The sequence below is a fragment of the Rhipicephalus microplus genome, chromosome 2 (genome assembly GCF_043290135.1).
Source record: "Rhipicephalus microplus isolate Deutch F79 chromosome 2, USDA_Rmic, whole genome shotgun sequence".
Classification (NCBI taxonomy): Eukaryota; Metazoa; Arthropoda; class Arachnida; order Ixodida; family Ixodidae; genus Rhipicephalus; species Rhipicephalus microplus.
Genome location: NC_134701.1, coordinates 80,967,534 through 80,985,931, shown reverse-complemented (window position 1 = coordinate 80,985,931; position 18,398 = coordinate 80,967,534). Strand labels below are relative to the sequence as shown.

The 18,398-nt window shown below is 44.3% G+C and overlaps 1 non-coding gene across 1 annotated transcript; it reads left to right on the top strand.

The window, feature by feature from the left end:
* The first annotated feature begins 1,158 nt into the window (after positions 1–1,158).
* On the top strand, positions 1,159–1,229 carry TRNAG-GCC (transfer RNA glycine (anticodon GCC)). The gene has a single exon. It is a non-coding gene; the product is annotated as a tRNA-Gly (tRNA).
* The last annotated feature ends 17,169 nt before the right edge of the window (positions 1,230–18,398 follow it).

Sequence of the window (18,398 nt, the reverse complement as noted above, 5' to 3'; positions counted from 1 at the left end):
TCGTCGGATAAATGCAGTGCAGCATAACCTGGACGAAGACAAGAGACATAAAACGAAGACGAGCGCTGACATACTACTAAGCTTAATTGCAAATCAACGAACCCTTTTTACGCCCCAAACTTACCTCTATCAACCATTACACAGATGACCAAGATAATAAGATGACGAGAAAAGAAGCGATGATGTTGGAAGCAAAAAGAAAAAAAAAAGATGCATTCCTGAAGCGGGACCAATATACCAACGCTATTTACTTCTTACACCTTTTAAATTAGAGACAAACTCTTTCATGACGCAAGGCACCACATGTTTGATGGCCAATCCTTCATGGTGGGTTGTGCAAGGATAAAGGGACAACTTCGAGCTATATAATATTTAGGAATTTAAACTATGCAACAACTGGTATGTGAGTTACTATTTTTGGAGTTGCCAGATTCCTTTTTTACATGCCTTAATAACTTTGTTTTGTGTCGACCGAAACGTCCATCTTCTAAAGATGTATAAGAAAAGAGTTCACAAAGAATTGCATTTCAACTTCAAGTAGTATCAATGGATTATTATATTTCTATATTTTCATATAAGGCAGAATATTGCGACCGAGAATATTCGCATCAACATTTTAAAAAGTAAATTATTTTAGTTAGTAGTCCATCTAGCTACCTTAGTGCTGTGTCAGTTATCCCACTCCTCGAACCCCTTCTCCCATGTTCGCGTATCTTGCATTTCACTAAAATATGGTTCTGATACATTCAACCTCAATGAATAACATTTACTAAGGAGGGTGGGCATCCTGCTAGAGACACCGGCCTGCAGGTTTTACGATGGGAGCTGAAATACCGGCATAAAAAAGACCGCATAGCTAGTAGCGTAGTACCCAACTACACGAAACACCTCAGGCCGTCACCGTATATAAAATAGGTGTCAATGCACAACGTGCACGGTCTTTTTCGGATTCTCAGGTTTTACGAAAAGACAGCTCTACTATTTTTTCTCAAATCACCCATTTAACCGTGTGTAAAGCGGCACTTGTAGGAAGCCTTTTTTCTTGCAGTGCCACAGCCGGCCATTCCTTTCGCAAGTTGGCGCTCAGCTCGGTGACCTATATTTAGCCGGCCTATATACGGACAGTGACCGAGGCAATTCTTTCGCAGCTGAGCATTGGCGTTGGTGGTTCAGTGGTAGAATACTCGCCTGCCACGCGGGTGGCCCGGGTTCTATTCCCGGTTGACGCATGTTTTTTTTTTATCCTGATAGGTATCTTTCTACTGCACAATTTAGCTGGCGCTAGCTGCTCGATTTTCTTTAATGAGGGGTCCTTAAGCAATGCGGAGCATCGATATAAAATTCCGCGAACCAAGCGGGAACTGTACTGATAGCTGTATTTATTGTCTATTCATAAATTTTATGTTTATTTGTCTACACTATCCAAGACATAATGACCCGTATAATATGAGTCTAAATTCAATTTTGCGCATATAATTTGCGCATATATTTTCGCATATAAACGACACATGGGGCACCAGAAAAAACACAAAAAATAAATATAGAACATTAAGGACAGAACCCGAAAGTTGAACACCGTCGTACCGTCTGTGACACCTGGCGACACCAGTAGAATAGGATCACCGGTGAGCCCTACTTATACGAGTTATGGAAGCTGCTCTAGGCTTTTCTCTGGATTATAAAAAACCGCAGGCGGTTTTCTATGATCTTACCCTGCGGCTAAAATTAAGCACAGCTAGCTCCTTTCTTTTATATAGCCAAAATAAAGAAGTTTTAGTTTTATTAAATATGCATAAAAATAGCATCTTAAAATTATCTACATTATACAGGAAAAAACAAGCAAAAAGAATAAGTTACGCTGAATTTAAACAGCCTGCATATTTGTTAGTTTCGCTGTCCATGCACGGTATCTTCAATAATTTACGCTTGTGATTGCATTAGTGTTCATTTCAGCATTTATAAAAAAGATGTAGTGTTAAAGAAATCTCCGCCTGCTTTACCATTACACCATCTAACGTGTCAATTCTGGAATGGACACATTTTCGCGCATGCTATTCTGATATATTTGGATTCCATCCACAAAGACTGTTCGCAACGTTCGGTGCTGACCATGCCGAAATATTTCACAGACTTCGCGATTGTTTAAGGCCATTTTGTTGGCATTGCCCGCAGTATGGGAACAGTCAAGTTTACTCGAGAGCTTACGTGTCCACCAGTGATAACGCAGGACTCACCACACACATATATAAAAAACACATATATAAGAAAGCATATATATAAAAGCCGACGCGCTTTAACAGTCGTCACTTTTATCGACTACCGACATTCTGTTAGCCACGGTCATTGTGCAGTGTATATTGCTGTACATTAAAGGAGCACTGACATCAAATTTCAAGATCGAAACGGGGCCATTATTCGATCACTTGGTGTGCATAGAACTTCTTGGCCAAATTTGAATGGCGTGCGTCGCGTGGAAGTTATTTTATTTTGACGTCAAGCAGTGTAGAAAAGCTAAGGAGAAAAAACAAAAGATAGACTACCCATTGACATCGACACTAGCTACGTGTTCTGTGTTATACATTCCAAAGTTACCATCCTGAGTGACGATACGCTAGTAACAATGATGTCGGCTATCTCTGAGTGTTCATGGAGCCCACTCCCAGCCATGATCTCACTAGTGGCTCTCCTTGCTGTGTTGAAGCATGCGTGCTATCCATCGTATCGCATCGACTGATTTGCGTTGTGCTCCACTGCGTGAGTACGATCATTCAGAGCGACAATACGTGCCATAATGTCGGAGAATCACTGCGTAGGGATAACCTGTTCGCCAAGACGCGGAAAAAGCGGAAAGTGCGTGGCGTTTCCTGCCTTTCCAAGCCACGAACCTCATTGCAACAAGTGGGCTTACTTCATACGCACCTTTGGACAGAGGGACTCGACGCCTGTCAACAACAGCCACATTTGCGCCCTTCATTTTGCGGCGAGTTGTTATAGGGTAAGTCCTGTGTTGGCTAACCAGTTGGATTTCACTGGCAGTAAGAGGTGCCTTCTCGAGGGCGGAGCTATTCCTACCGTGTGCTCTGCTGCAGCTGAAAGCAGCGATTCACTCGCCAAACGTCCGAGACATGAGGTGTGTAGTTGGTGTTCCTGAACTCCCACAGTACGGGCTGGACGGATAAATACATTGCATTTAATTTGGAGCTGGTAAAGCAAGGATAGTGAGCCTGCTGCTTCTTCTAACGCCTGCGACGTCAATGTGGTGAAGCCTGCAATATGTGCGTATAGTGCACAGTCGGAGTGGATGATCGGAGTAGTCAGCTATTCGCTTGTAAATATGACAGCTCACATGTTCCGAGTTATCTCATACCCCTGTCGTTGTCGTAAAACATTTTTTCAGTCGTGATGAGCTGATTCCGATTCTCACTACTACCCATTCACTGTCGATCGCGAGGTAGCCACAATCGGGATGGAATTTTAGGTATTGAAATAAAAGGCATTGGCAGAGCTCCAGCGCGTTTTGTCACAAAGTCTGAAACGCCTAAATAGCTTAGCAGCTGCACAGCTTCCTTGGTTTAATTAACAGCGCAAATAAACTTCAGTATAACTTGATTGAAGTACTACACCAAGTAGTTTTCAACATACTTTCCGGGAGTTGCAGATGATCGGCTAATATGGCGTACTTTTTTACCATGAATCACAAAGGCAAAAGTAATTTCTATAGAACAAAGGTCATTGTAAGTCAATATGCTTATCAGGTCAACCTATTACATGTTTTGCACCTATGCAGTGACCCATAACATGGGCACTATCAATTCTTGAACAATGTGGCAGCAACCAAGTTTGTTGACACCCGAAAATGTGATCTGGATTAATGCTTCATCATAGTTCAACGTTGTCACTTTTCAGGAATATCATGTACCTTTCATCCAGCTGCATTCAGGTTAATGTGGTCCTGTATAGATTGTGCCAAAACACATTGCTGGAATTTAGCATCACACTCCCCTTACATTGCTGAACTTTTGTTAGGTGGTCTTGGCACGTGATTGATCAGTCTTCTATTGAAAGGTACCAACGCATGTAGTGCTGTCATTATGACTAAATCAATAAAATATAGTTTTATATTTTGTTTTGTAGGGAGAAAAAGCACGGAAACGCAGTGCTTCATTCCCGAGGCAAAAATGCATGCAGGCATTCGACAAAGTGGCCCCGAGAAATGCAGGAACACAGTCTAGTGGAAATGGTGTTTTGAAGATCACCAAGGCATTCATCGGTGTCCAGCTGGCTACTACACTGAAAAAAAAGAGGTATGTATTATTTCAACTGCTTGCATTGACATCTATGTTACAGCAGGGGTTCTCAAGCATGATGGTGTCAAAGAACCCTGCTAAGCTCATACGCTGCAAGAGGGGGGCAGGTGACACCTGATAGAGCACTCAGTGTCCCCTTGAGAATCTGCCCTCCTCTGGCAGCATTCGCGCAAGCATTTTTCATTCAGGTAATGCTAAATTCTCGTGCTACAAGTTAAAACACAAGGGTATATCAAAAACTTCTTCACTGATATGCAACTAAACTCATTCCTCTTGCTCCAAAAAATTCATGCGAAGCTCAAAAACACATAAGGTCAGCCGCATGTCGGCTGCTAGATTCAGCCAATTTCTGTGCTCATTTTTTACATAGGTTAGTGTCAAAAATGCCTCATCTCAAGCATATGTTGTTGCAAATAGCTACAACATGCCCACTGCCATATCTTCTGTAGCCATCCTTAAACAGGAGAAATGCTCTTGGAATAAATATAACACAACCGAGATTAAAGTGCATTAGCCTGAACACGAGGCCTAGTTTTAGAGTCTGGCTGGCTACAATTAAGCTGCTGGCAGGATTAATGCACAGCTCGCATTTTAATCTTATGCTCTGAGATGTGCTTTTTGACACTCGCGCGTGAGTGATGAAGGCTCTCTAGATAAATCGCATGTTGGCTTCACCATCTACGTGGATTGGATTGTCGGAACGCAGCAAAATTTATCAGTGATCATGGAGCCCACCGGATGGGTCTGCGGAACCCCTAAGTTTTATTGAACCCACTTCAAAAAACAATGTGTTATATGTGTTATAGCATAAAACGACCCATAATGCTAGGTCAGTGGTTTAGGTCTCTTGCTTCTCTGGGTGAGTTTAGGGAATAAAATTCCAAATACGGTAGCTGTATTTCCGTGGAGGTTAAGTACTATGAACCCCGTGTATTTGTATTGTAGTGTACTATTGAGGAAGCGCTAAAGACAGGCGTAAAGAAAATCAAGAGTGCACGAACCCTCTTCGTGTTTAAGTTTTCGTCTTCAGTGCTGCATCAGTCATGCAAGCATTCTAACTAGCCCAAATTTGCATTCTACTGTTATAGTTTTCAGAAAACCCCGCAATGCGTTAAAATAAATCTTGAGGCCTCCCTTTTAGTGTCCAGGTCCCAAATATGCAAAGTTGTGAAGAGAAACTCAGCCATATATTACTGTAGCGTGAAACCAGTATCCTGTTCGCTGATAAAAGTAGTGGATTCTCTACGACAAGAATATTAACTGATTATGAGCTTATTTGCTGACCGCTTAGTTGCCTGTTCATATCTGCATCTTCATAAAGCACCATCAATACTTGTTCACCCATTGACGCAACTCATATTCATCTGGTTACATTTGCGGAACGCCAGACAGACATCGGCCTTACGGATGTAGTGGCTCATCTCGACCAGCAGCGCTGCTCCAAACCTGTGGCACTTGTTGACACCTGTGCGTTCTCAGCCATCGTTCTGGAAACGGGACGACCCAAATGATGATACCTATGAACCTCTTTTGAACAGCTCATAAGCATAAGCTTCCATAGGAGTTGCCTCGTGCCTGTTAGCCGTAGCCTCCACCTTCACTTGTTACATTGATCCTCATGAATTGTAGTTTGTATTTGCTGTAAGTGAATGAATGAAAGAGCCGGCAAGGCTGAATGTGCATATCTCTAAAAGTTTTTTTTTTTTAAGTGTGAAACTTCACTGAAGGTAAAAAGAGCATGTTGTGGTATTTTCATCTCACAGGTCCTTCAGTTCAGGTGTTTCCGTGAGCAAGCAGGAACATCTCGTCTCAAGGAAATTTCTTGTGTATGAGAACTCCGTCTTGGAGCTCTTTGAGACCTGCAACATTTGTGGGCTTCCTGGTGGGTCTTCAGTAAAGGTATATATTGTAGACTGCATTGAATGAAGTTTTCAACGTAGTGCCTTATGTAGTCATATGAGCTAGCTAAGTAGAGTGCCGGTCTTCTGTATGCGCTTTTTACATTTTGAAGAAGCACTCATATCAAATTTATGCATGTCAACATTTTTGCACTCACGAGTATTTATCAAATCGCTATCAAATATTGATCAAATAGACCTCTACCGGGGTACCTCACAGCGTGACGTCACCGGTGCACGTGCAAGGTGGTGGTTGGCAAAACACTCCCGCCAGTGGCTGAGTGGTGTGCAGTCGCTCGGTGTTTGGGGCATTTTGTTTTCTTTTTGAAAGCTTAATCTTCATCTAACAGTGGCAACATTAGCTGTGGCATGTGTCAGAGAGCATCTAGGTGTGGTAAAGTGCGTGATGAAATATTAGCCACGCTGGCTGGCTGTTTATCTCGGACAAGTGAACACGCGTGGCGGCCTGTGCGAGGAACAGCGGCATCGACTTCGAAAATGTGCAGTGTTGACTGTAACTGTGGCGTGTAGTGCGCGTTCGAAAGGCATCGACGATATTGGTTCATCTTTACGGACGGTGAAACTGGGAATATGTGCGGTGTGAATAATGCGATGCGTCCTGTTTGTGAAAACACTGGCATTCGCTGTGGGCTGGTTTCAGTAACCGATTGTCAATAAAACTTTACGATCTGACATTGTAGTCAAGGTAAAAATACATTCGGTGTGATCATGTGTGAGTGGGTACATCTCAGCGTATGCGCGTCGTGCAGAAAAATAAAAGTGCGTGATATCCTGGTGATATATACGACTACGCATGAGCTATAAGCATGTTGTAGCGTTGCCGAATCTGCATATATGCTTCCCCACGGCTATAACTTGTAATGTTGGATACCTGATATGTGTTAATGAAAACAGCGGAGATTTAGGTTTCTTATCTACTTTGTACTTTTCCTGCTCAATCCATATGAAGTGAAAGTGCGCGTCAGAAGTTTGTGTATCAGGCCTAAAGGAGCGACAGGTACGCATACACGTTATAGGTGTCAAATGCAGCAAGGTAAATGCAGCAAGGTGCCAGATAATATTATATATTATTAAGATGTCAAGTATTACATCAAATAAATTTTCACTCGTTTTTTGAGAAACGCAGCGGCAGAACTTCACTTTGATTTTCCCGAGGATATGTTAACATCAGCCTAACCCACGGCAACAGGTGTTTTTTTTTCATTCATCTTCGATGAGACTTTTGGGCAATGAATGAGAATATTATCCGTGACTTTGCGCACAGCAGCTCAAAACCATGCTGCTGCCAATGCCCTATCTCATTAAAAACTGCATTGCACATGCCACGAAGGAAATTGAGCAATTTTACATCCATGCCATGCAAATATTTCTTAAGGTGCCAGTAATCGTGTACAATCAAAACATTCGCTTTCGAAAAGGATCAGATTTTTTTTTATGGCTGCCATCTACGTGGTGAAGCACACTGCGTGCTAGTCGCTCTCTCAGTACTCTAAACAGAGTTTCTTCATCCAACTACGACGAGCCAATTCCCACACCATGAGCAGTGACCCTTCCATGACCCTCTTCTTTCAAAATCTGTGACTTTAGAACATAGCAATGTAGAAATTTCTGTAGAAAGAATGCAGACACGCAGCTCTGCTATGCATAAAGATGCCACCGAAGGAACTTTGTTGCCAACCAGCACCTGCTCCGAGAGAGGGTGTAGGGGGCGGGGTGCCCACAGTGACGTCACACTGTTTACAAACAGGGACAGGGCTATTCACAACCCAAAATACAATTGAGAGAGGAATAACTATCTGTTATATTGATTTATTATATCGCTGTTATCTAGCACCATACAAAACATCCAGCAAGTTCGCCATTTGTAGCGTTGGCAGCACTTCCTCGGGTCACCTCCAGATCCCGCACCAGCGGAACGCCTGTCCACAGAAACGAGTGACGTGAGGTTCAACTGCTCTGCTATAGTTTCGTCTGCTAGCTGCACACGTTCCGTCCAACTTAGTCACTAGCATTGCCATCGCCGCCGTCAAAAGTGTCGTCTAGTGTTGAATACGATAGTCTAGAACTTGTAATCACCATGAATGTCAATATGACAAATCATCTTTGCTTCGATTGACCCTTTGCGAAACAGATATTAAAATGAATGGAGTTTGATAAAATTATTCAAAGCAGTGCATTGTAGGTGAGACCTAAAGAGTAAGAGAATTTCCAGGCATCAGTGCCTGGCGCCACGATAAGAGCACTTGAACAGTTGTCACCGTTACTAGCACATTTTCACTCGGTATGGTATGCACCATATCAAGCACATAATAGCAGTGTCGATACCACAGAGTGCTGGAAGCTCCTTTGAGATTTTTTACGCTCCTTGGCTTCACCGTAAAATAACATTGAGGTAATGGATGCCTTGCAAACTAAGTAAAAAATACTTATGTGTACCGGGCAATCAAATGAAGGACACACTTTGAGCTTGAAACTTTAGGTCAATGCCCCTTTGAAAAATTGAGAATTTTGCTTGAACAAAAGCTTTCATGTATGCAGTTATACAGATTAATCAGCGTTACAACGACGCTGTGAAGCTACAAAGCTTAGTTAATACTCAATCTACCATTTAAAAATCTTTCTGCTATCTTTTTGGAAAAAATAAGGTACCAGTGTTACTCTCACTATGCCTAATTTATTCTTTGTGCTCGACATGGAGAATGCAGGTCCTGTTAGAGCATCATTACCTAATGTTTATTTCACTTTCTCACACTTTGGCTCCTTTACAAAGAAAATAATCTCAGACCTTACTAAACTAAATTCTTGTTTCAGATGTTGTTCTTAGTAATGAACAATTTCATTAAATTTATGCATAAATGGTGATTCATTGTCTATTCTTGCTTATCACATTTTTAGATGTGAAGTATCTTATGAATGAGCTTGATCCGGTGACGTCAGGGCTCCACTGCGCATGCGCCTACTTTCTCTCCTATCTCCTTCTTTACGCAGGCGTTCGGTCACCTTCTCTCCTCCGCCTGCCTTGCAGCCTGAAGACCCACAATATTCTCTAACTGCTACATTTCACATAGGCGCGTGCACTCTGTCGGCTTCTGTCATCCTCACTTTGCTTCAGTTGTGGTGCGCTGTAACGTAAATGTCGGTGCCAGTTGCAGCAGCACTACAACCCCTGCTCAGGTCGAGATCGTCGCGGAGCAGCAGCAGTGTAGGGCTCGTGATGTATAATGTGAACACCTGCGCAGCTTAGGGGATCCCGGACTCCGGGTCACGGAAGTGCAAGCCAAGCGTAAGCGTCGAGCTGTAAACCCCGAGGTCCGGTACACTGATGTCGAAACCAAGCATCAGCATTGAGCTACCGCTTCCGCTGCACACAGCCAACGCGACTCTGTAGTGAGGGTAGCGAGACCTCCTCGACAATGAAAAAACACAATGTAATCATAAAACAATCACAAAATCAAAGCGCATACACTAACAGAAAATTCCGAGTGAGTGTAAACGGAAACTTGGTGTGCACCCCCAATATTGCTTCGCATCTTCTCATGGTGCCCTTTAGTAGGAGATGGTGTAATTTTTTTCTAGCTTGTAAAGCTGCCGAAACACTTTTCAACAGTGTGTATCTGACTTCACGATCTCTTTTGCTACAACAACCTTTTGCAGATGAAAGGTTCCCTTGCGACTGTGCAAATGAGGTGTGGTGCGCAGCATATCTGGAGGTGGTGCAGTCAGTCAAAAAAGGGGCAGCGTACTTTGAGTGACGTGGCCCTTGCTGCATCTATCCTGTTCACTGGATGCAGCCCTTTGCAGTGCCTCCAGTTCCTGAAGAATGCAGGAATATGTTGCTTCACTGAAAGGAGCTTTCACTGCATGCAGCAGACCATTTTTTTTCCAGCAGTAAACAAGGTACTTATGTTTCACCTTTGGCTGATGTGGTGCCTGTCATGCAGTACTGATGAGACCCATCTATGTTGATTTATTGTAAATAAATGGAGAATGGTAAAACTCCAGTCAACTGTATTGGATGAAACTGAAGAAAACAAGTTCGGCAGGCTATTTTAAACACGAAAGAAACATTATAGAATAAAATAATAAAAGGTTAACATTGATGGTGTTGATTAGTGCATGACAATGAAATATGCGGAGAAATAGCAGATTTCATCATCCTAGAGTGCGTACAAACAAATATACCTTTATGTTACGACCTGTTAACTTCTTGCAGCAATGGACGAAGGAGCCTGTGAGAGTGTAAATATCTATTCAAAAAGCTTGATACGCAACATGAGTATGGAAACTGCCTGCACGTCACCATTGCACACTGAAGCGACCACTTTCGTAAGCCTACAAGCAATTGTAGTATTGAGTGTGTGGAAACATTTTCGTTGCCATCCTTTGTAAAGTAGTAGGTTGAGAAGTGACTAAAGAGGTGGTTAAATCACATTAGCACACTTTAACCGTGTGTGTGTGTCTTGTAACCGGCTAGTTCTACGCTTTGCTGACTCCGACTTACTTAAGGCAACAATGCGTTCTGAAAGCGTGGAAATGCCACATATGTATGTTGGAGCACCACAGTATTCACGGCGCATACTATCCCAAGTGTGGAGTGCTTTAGTTTGTCTGTAGACTTCCTGTTATTTGTAGATACTCGGTTTCTGGGGCATTGACGGCAGCAGCAGCGGAGTATGTAACACCTTGTGGTTTGTTCTGCAAATGCAATGTATTTTTGGCCTTTTCAGTCAGTCACATGTGCCTGAGGCATTTCGCCTCCATTAAAATTTGACTGCTGATTTGTCGCTGGTATTGTACAGGTGGCAACAATGCAATGTAGCACTAAATTGTGTTAGAATTGCTACATTGCCACCCCTTTAAAAACCGTTTTTCATCAAGTTGTACTGATCTCGTTTGAAGTATGTCTAGATCAAATAGTGTGCAATTCGATTTATTTACCGCTTCTTAGACTGGTAGTCACGTGTTACGTGGCTTCATTTGTACTGAACTTGTGCATATTTTAGGTCGGGCAACAACAGTGAATATCCCTACTTGATCGTGTCAAAGAGAACAACATGAGTGGGAAGCTTTGCGGCAAGAGCCGTTCAGACCCACCAGAACATTTTGCCAAAATACGGCATGTATTCGCTGCCGCAGACCTCTCTGAATCAAACAATCAATTTAAGAGGTGTTCAGGTAAGAGAAAAAGTATGCAATACTTAGATTTATATTTACGATTCTTTAGGACAATGCTTATTTGTTGCCTCTTTTGTCACCTATGTGACTTAGTGCCTCGTAAGAGAGATTTGCGACTATGTTTTCGGACAACTTTTCTTGGCAATTAAGGGAAAGCTATGTGGGAGCAGAGCTACGGCGAGTGGAGCTACGGGGGTGGAGAGTTCAGTTCAGCTCCTGCTTCGAGTGATGGCAGTGTTCGAATAATAACACGGCATTTAATTTACTACGTTTGCTTATACATCCATTTTTGAGTGAAATTCTTCACAAGCTTCTTCGGCGAGTTGTCAAAACAGCTGGATGGCGATGAGCGCTCTCCCAAAAAGGAACACGCCATTTTGACAGTGAGGTGTACGTAAAATGAGCGACGTTTTCAGAGATACAAAAATGCGAAATAACACTGAATGAATTAAAAGAAGTATGAATGTCATCAGTGTGTGCTGCTTCTCCTTATAAACAACATCCCGCAGAAAATAAAGTGATGCTGTTTGTTATGATCTTGACGTGTAAAATACGGACGCAATTGTGGGACTATATTCTTCAGTGGTAGCACGCGTCCAGTTTGGCTTTTTAGCCTTCCCTTCATTGCCAAAAAAGTTGTCCGTGAGTACAATGCATTCTTTCATGAGGATTCAGTGTTCTAAATTCAATGTTTGAAACCTAACTAAAATATATATGTATTCTTTTGGTTGCTCAAAAGATACTTGCTAGCACTATTGCAGCAGTTGCATTACTCCAAGCTGCCCACAGACTTAGGTCCGCACTAAGCGAGGACCACAGTGGCCCTACGTGGATGAATTTTCATGTTCATACCTTCTTGATTGAGATCTTTTGTGGGGTTGACAACTAGCAGCACAAGGTCATTTTATGGAAAGATCGGTGTTGTAGAATTTCTTACCAGGAATAACTTTTTTTTGTAAATCTACAGCTCTAGATTTTTTTGTTATCAAAATTGTGTGCATCCGACCTAATGTGCCTTCTTGTGTTCAGTGCAATGGAGTTACTTCAAGCAGTCATATGGAGCTGGAAGGGCTCAAGAAAGCCCTTACATCATTGGACACCCATGATGTGGAGATGGCACAGCTGGTCACTGATAGACATCCGCAGGTGAAGTACCTCAGAACTGAGATGCCAAGCATCGACCATTTCTTTGACGCATGGCATGTTGGCAAACGTTGGTATTTTTGGAAATAACTGCTGCGTTTAGAAAAGGTTTTTGTCTCCTCCATTACTGTCTTTCTTAGCGAACTTCGCCGACTTTGAGCGTATCTATCTATCTATCTATCTATCTATCTATCTATCTATCTATCTATCTATCTATCTATCTATCTAACTATCTCTATCTATCTATCTATTTATCTATCTCTCTACCTATCTATCTATCTATTTATGTATCTATCTATCTCTAGCAACCAACAACATTTAGCTCTCCTGGCTGTTTCGAAAAGATGATGAAGTTTTTCCTGTGTGGAACGCTGGTTTCAGTCTCTGTTATTATTTCTCGTTTTCATTCTGCGCCATTCTGCCGGCGGAAATGGACGTAGAATCACCAGGGCCTCCACTCATGCCTTCCACGTCGTCTGTGGCCACTCTAAGAAAGTGCTCCGGCCACCCAAGTGACGTCGACAGTGAGGACACGCTGATATGCTCTACGGCCATTGATCAGCGCTCTGATGAAAGTGACTTTGTGCCTGTGGCAAGACGCAAGGCGAAGAGGAGGTTGCTTACGACATCTCCTTCCCAAAGTAAGGCCACCCCGAATATTCTAGAGCCACCGGTTCACACTATGTTGTTTGTCCCGCTGAATGCCGCTGACAGCATGAACCGACTTAATCGCCACGTCACGTCTATGTCACTTGAGGCGCTTGTTCCGGGACAAATAACAGACATGAGAATCAATGGCTGCAAGAACGTTCTGGCGATAGACGTTACGCAACGTACTGCTCTCGGCGTATTGACCCAGCTGAATGTGCTGGGGAACATCAACGTACGTTCTTTCATACCAGATGGCAAGGACTCAAGGGCAGGCGTTATCTACGATGTCGACATTTCTATCAGCGATATTGATTTTCCCATTCTAATCAAACCAGTGATGGAAGCTACTATTACCTTGCAAGCCCGCCGTCTCGGGAACACACGATCCGTGAAACTAGTTTTCAAGGGTGACAGTCTCCCAACTCAAGTAAGAGTGGGTCATTTTCGACACACAGTACGGCCGTTCGTGCCGAAACCTCGTCTGTGTCGGAAGTGCTGTAAAATAGGACACATGAGTGCTGTTTGCACAAGTTCTACTGTGTGCTCCCGATGCTCGGAGTCGCACAACACAGAAGCCTGCCAAGCAGAACATCGCAAATGCGGCAATCGCCAACGTCCTCACGAGGCGTCATCAAAGCAGTGCCCGAATGTGGAGAAGGAGATGCAAGTGCTGAAGCAGATGACCAGAGACGGTTCCACCCACAGGGAGTCTGCTGCCAAAGTGCGACGTCGGCGTTCACGCCATAGGAAAACTCCTAGGACATCCTCAGCCAAGGCCAGGGATACACCGCGACCCCATATCACGCACTCACCACCACAAGCATCAACAAGTGCCAACAACAAGCATCCTCAGAAAGACGCAAGAAACATTAACCCTGGCGCGTGGCCAGCGCTGCCATCAGTGACACCGCTAGTAGAGCCGCAGCATCGCCGGCTGAACGCTACTTCAGAGCGAGTAAGTCGTGACAGTCAAGATAACGAAATAATAGACGTGATTAGGACCCTCATGAAGACAATTCTAGCACTCCTGAATAATAGTCAGACTCCGGCTGCCCACAGCACTCTTCAAATATTGGACGCTTTGAATCCGGTGCTACCAAATCTAGAGAAGCACCATGGCTTTTTCTCTGCAGCCCTTCTGTAAACAAGTGAAAGAGGCATCAATTTCCCAATGAAATGCCCGAGATATTAAACCCCGCATTTCGGATTTTCGACCACATGTTTTCAAGAATCAGTTTCCAATTATCGTAATTTGTGAACCACGTCTTCACAGTGCTATACGACTTTCTAAATACGAGTCTTTAAGATTTGCAACCCGTAACGAAAACAGTTAGGTCATTGTTTACATCAGGTGCGAACTCACATATATTGAGCATCCAGTAACACCGGACGACAGCAACCAATACATATGCCTGACAGTTAAGCGTAAGAACGTGAACTTCACACTAGTGGCAATATATATTCCGCCTTCAGGCCGCTTCGACCCAGCAAGATCAAGTGCCATTATATCAGCGACACCTGGACCATGGATTATTACCGCTGATTTATTACCGGCTCATCACCCACTGTGGGGAAGCCAGTAGATGTACCGTCGGGGAAGAAATGTGTCCTCCTTTGCATCGGACCACCAACTATATTGTTTAAATGACGGCACTCCCACGTTTTTACGGTGTCTGACATATAGTAGCTGTCTCGACCTAACTTTTGTGACAAGTGGCCTTAGCACCAAAGTGCAGTGGTTTGCGAACAATGAAACGCATGGCAGTGACCAAATCCCCACCTATATAAAGATCAAGGGGCTAAGCAAGTCGCAAATCGTGCCCGCTTCACGGATAGACTGGTCAAAGTACAGATCATCCACAGAGAAGCAATGCGAGAAAAACCAAGAAGGTTCTCTTGAAAGCCTAGAAGGTATAATGAAGGCCGCTATTCAAGAGGCAACGTTTAATTGTGGACCTTTGCGAGATTTTCGCAAATATGATGTGGAGTTGGAGCGACTTCGAGCAATCCGTCGTCACGCCGAACGACATTATAGGCGCACAAAATCCATCTACGACTTGAGGGAGGCGAGACGTCTACAAAAGAAGATTCAACGTCGAATTAATGCGCTACAGTCGCTACGGTGGAAGTCACTGTGCGAGTCGCTCGATCCCCACAAACCTCTTTCGCAAATATGGAGAATAATCCGCGACCTACGAACATTTCCACGACAGCATCGCCTGTTCAAATGCCTTGCTCTCCACCAAAGCCGACGTGAAATCGATGTAGCAGAAGACATCTGTGCCAGGGTTGCAAACAAGGGGTCCGGGTTCAACATGAGTAACCTGCGAAACACGCTGGTGTCCAGAGACACTCGCATGGACAACATGTTTTTTCTGGAGGAACTTCAGGCAGCATTGGCAGCATGCAAGTGCTCGTTATCGTCTGGACCCGATGGAGTCACCTACATGGCCCTTGATAACCTAGGAAAAAAAGCTCGGCGTGCTCTTCCAGCTGTATACAATGACTCGTGGAGCAACGATTCGGTTCCTCCTTCGTGGAAGTGCAGCCGCCTTGTGCCCCTGCTCAAACCAGGCAAATCGCCTCTGGACATGGCCTCCTATCGCCCCATTGCACTTGCCAGCTGTTCTGGAAAGGTGATGGAGAAAATGGGGCTGACTAGCCTGGAGTGGTACTTGGAACATAACACTATATACCCTGATGCTTTAACCGGCTTTCGACGTGGACGGTCTTCCATAGACAATGTTGTTGATCTTGTCACGTCTGTACAACAACAGAAAAGCCTAAAAATATTACCAGCGGCACTTTTCTTGGATATTAAGGCTGCATATGACAATGTACTACATGAAACCATCCTGGACGCCTTGGGCAGAATTCTATTGGGAGGCCACGTTTACCAATGGATCTACAGCTATTTGAAGGACAGAACCTTCTTCGTTCAGACAGAAGATGGTGCAACAAGGCACCATCATACTTATTGCGGCGTACCTCAAGGTGGGGTCCTAGGCCCCATACTTTTCAACCTCACGCTCATCGGCCTCGTTAACGTCCTGCCACACTCCGTACATCTGTCGATATACGCGGAAGACATCTGCATCTGGGCATCAGGGGTCACGCGTCTACACGTACGAGCCAGGCTTCAGACAGCGGCTACACTGACGTCAAACTACCTTCAAGGACGAGGACTGAAGCTGTCATCTGAGAAATGCTCACTGGTTGCGTTTACGCGCAAAACAATGACGCCATAGCGCGTCAGAATTAATGGACACACGCTCAGCTATCAAAAGACCCACCATTTCCAGGGAGTAATAATAGATCGTGACTTGTCTTGGAGCCCTCATATCGCTCACATGAAGAAGAGACTGACCATGATCACCCACGTCCTAAGGTTTCTTGCGAGAAAATCATGAGGTGCATCGGTACGAGCCATGCTTCAACTGTATGCTGCACTTTTTCTTCTTCATGCGCTACAGCCTACCAGTGCTTGGCAAGGCCCGCATAACAAACGTACGCGTCCTCCAGTCATTACAAGCTCCAGTACTGAGAATATGCCTCGGGCTTCCGAGATGCGCATCCTTAGCAGCGACTGTCGCAATCCCTCATGAACACCCTATCACAACCTACATTCGTGTCGATGCTTTAAGAACGCACATAAGACATGCCACCCGGATTCAATCACATCACCTCGCCCCCCTTCCAACTTCCAGGCCACGGTCTGCGTTCTGCTCTACTATTGCCCTACATCGCACGGTGATTCCCACGAACTTCACGCACGCAGCGAGACCGTCGTTACCATTGTGGTGTCTACATCCACCGGAAGCCCTGATTAGCATCCCCGGAGTGCAAAAGAAGAAAAATTTGTCAAATTTGGCCCTAAAACAAACATTACTGTTTCTGCATGAGAAACACAGTGGACGCATTCACATTTACACGGATGGTTCCGTCACTTCAACAAGTTCAACAGGCACAGTGGTAATTCCGAAGAAATCCATCACGATAAAGTTGAGGACCTCGCATCTGACATCATCCACGGTGGCAGTTCCTAGTTGAAGAACCGCAACAGACATGGTCAATCTTCTCCGACTCCAAAGCAGCCCTCCAGGGCATTGCCTCGCCATACCATCATGAACCAAATGAACACCTAATTGCTGAAACACGACTGCTTCATCACTGAGCTATAGAGAAACAACATGACATAGCATATCAATGAATACCAGGCCATTGCAGCATTGATGGAAATAACCGCGCAGATGAAGAAGCCCAATCTGCTTACGATTATGCCCCTTGTGCAGCTATACCATTATCAAGAATGGACGCCGCTGCAACGCTTCGATCACTTGCACGAGAACTGACACTCGCTCAGCGGAATTCACCGGCATTCACCAACGTCCGCCTTCATAATTTGGACCCACACCTACAGCTCCGTCTTCCATCAGGAATAACCAGAGCTGAGGAGACACTTTTGTGCCGTCTGTGGATTGGGGTGGCCTTTACGAATGTTTATTCGTTTCGAATCGGAATGGCCAGCAGCCCGACATGTGACAACTGTGGCCACGCAGAGACTTTCTCCCATCTCCTCTGCGAGTGTCCTCGCTTCAGCGTGCCAAGAAAAGAACTGTCGAAAGCTTTAGATAGACTAGACAATCATCAATTGCCGGAAGAAAAGGTATTAGGGCACTGGCTGAGACCGTCCTCTGCACGCAAGGCATTGAGAGCGTTGTTGTGCTTTCTGCGGGCAAGTGGTCTTAAAGACAGACTGTAAGCAGCGTCGGGAATCGTCTGACGACCTTCTCTCTCCTTTTTTTTCACAACGTCTCTTCTTTCATCTTTTATCCCCTTTACCCCCTTTCCCAGTACAGGGTAGCCAGCCGGTCTGAGAACTGGCTAACCTCCCTGTCCTTCCTCTTTCATTCCTCTTCCTCCTCATCCTCCTGGCTGTTTTGATAAAGGTATCAATACCAAACTTGGTATGGCATTACATGGCTGTATGAAGAACACATTTGACTAGTAATAACATGAAAATCATGGCGTATATGTCATGAATGTCGTGATTTACATTTCATGGTCCTCCAGCTTTTGCGGTAGTTTCGTTCACTTGGCATGTTGCAAAACTGTTATGGTATGACACGACTGCATGGCGAACACAACAGACACACCCTAACATTAAAATCATTATATGCGTGTCATGTAACAACATGACAAC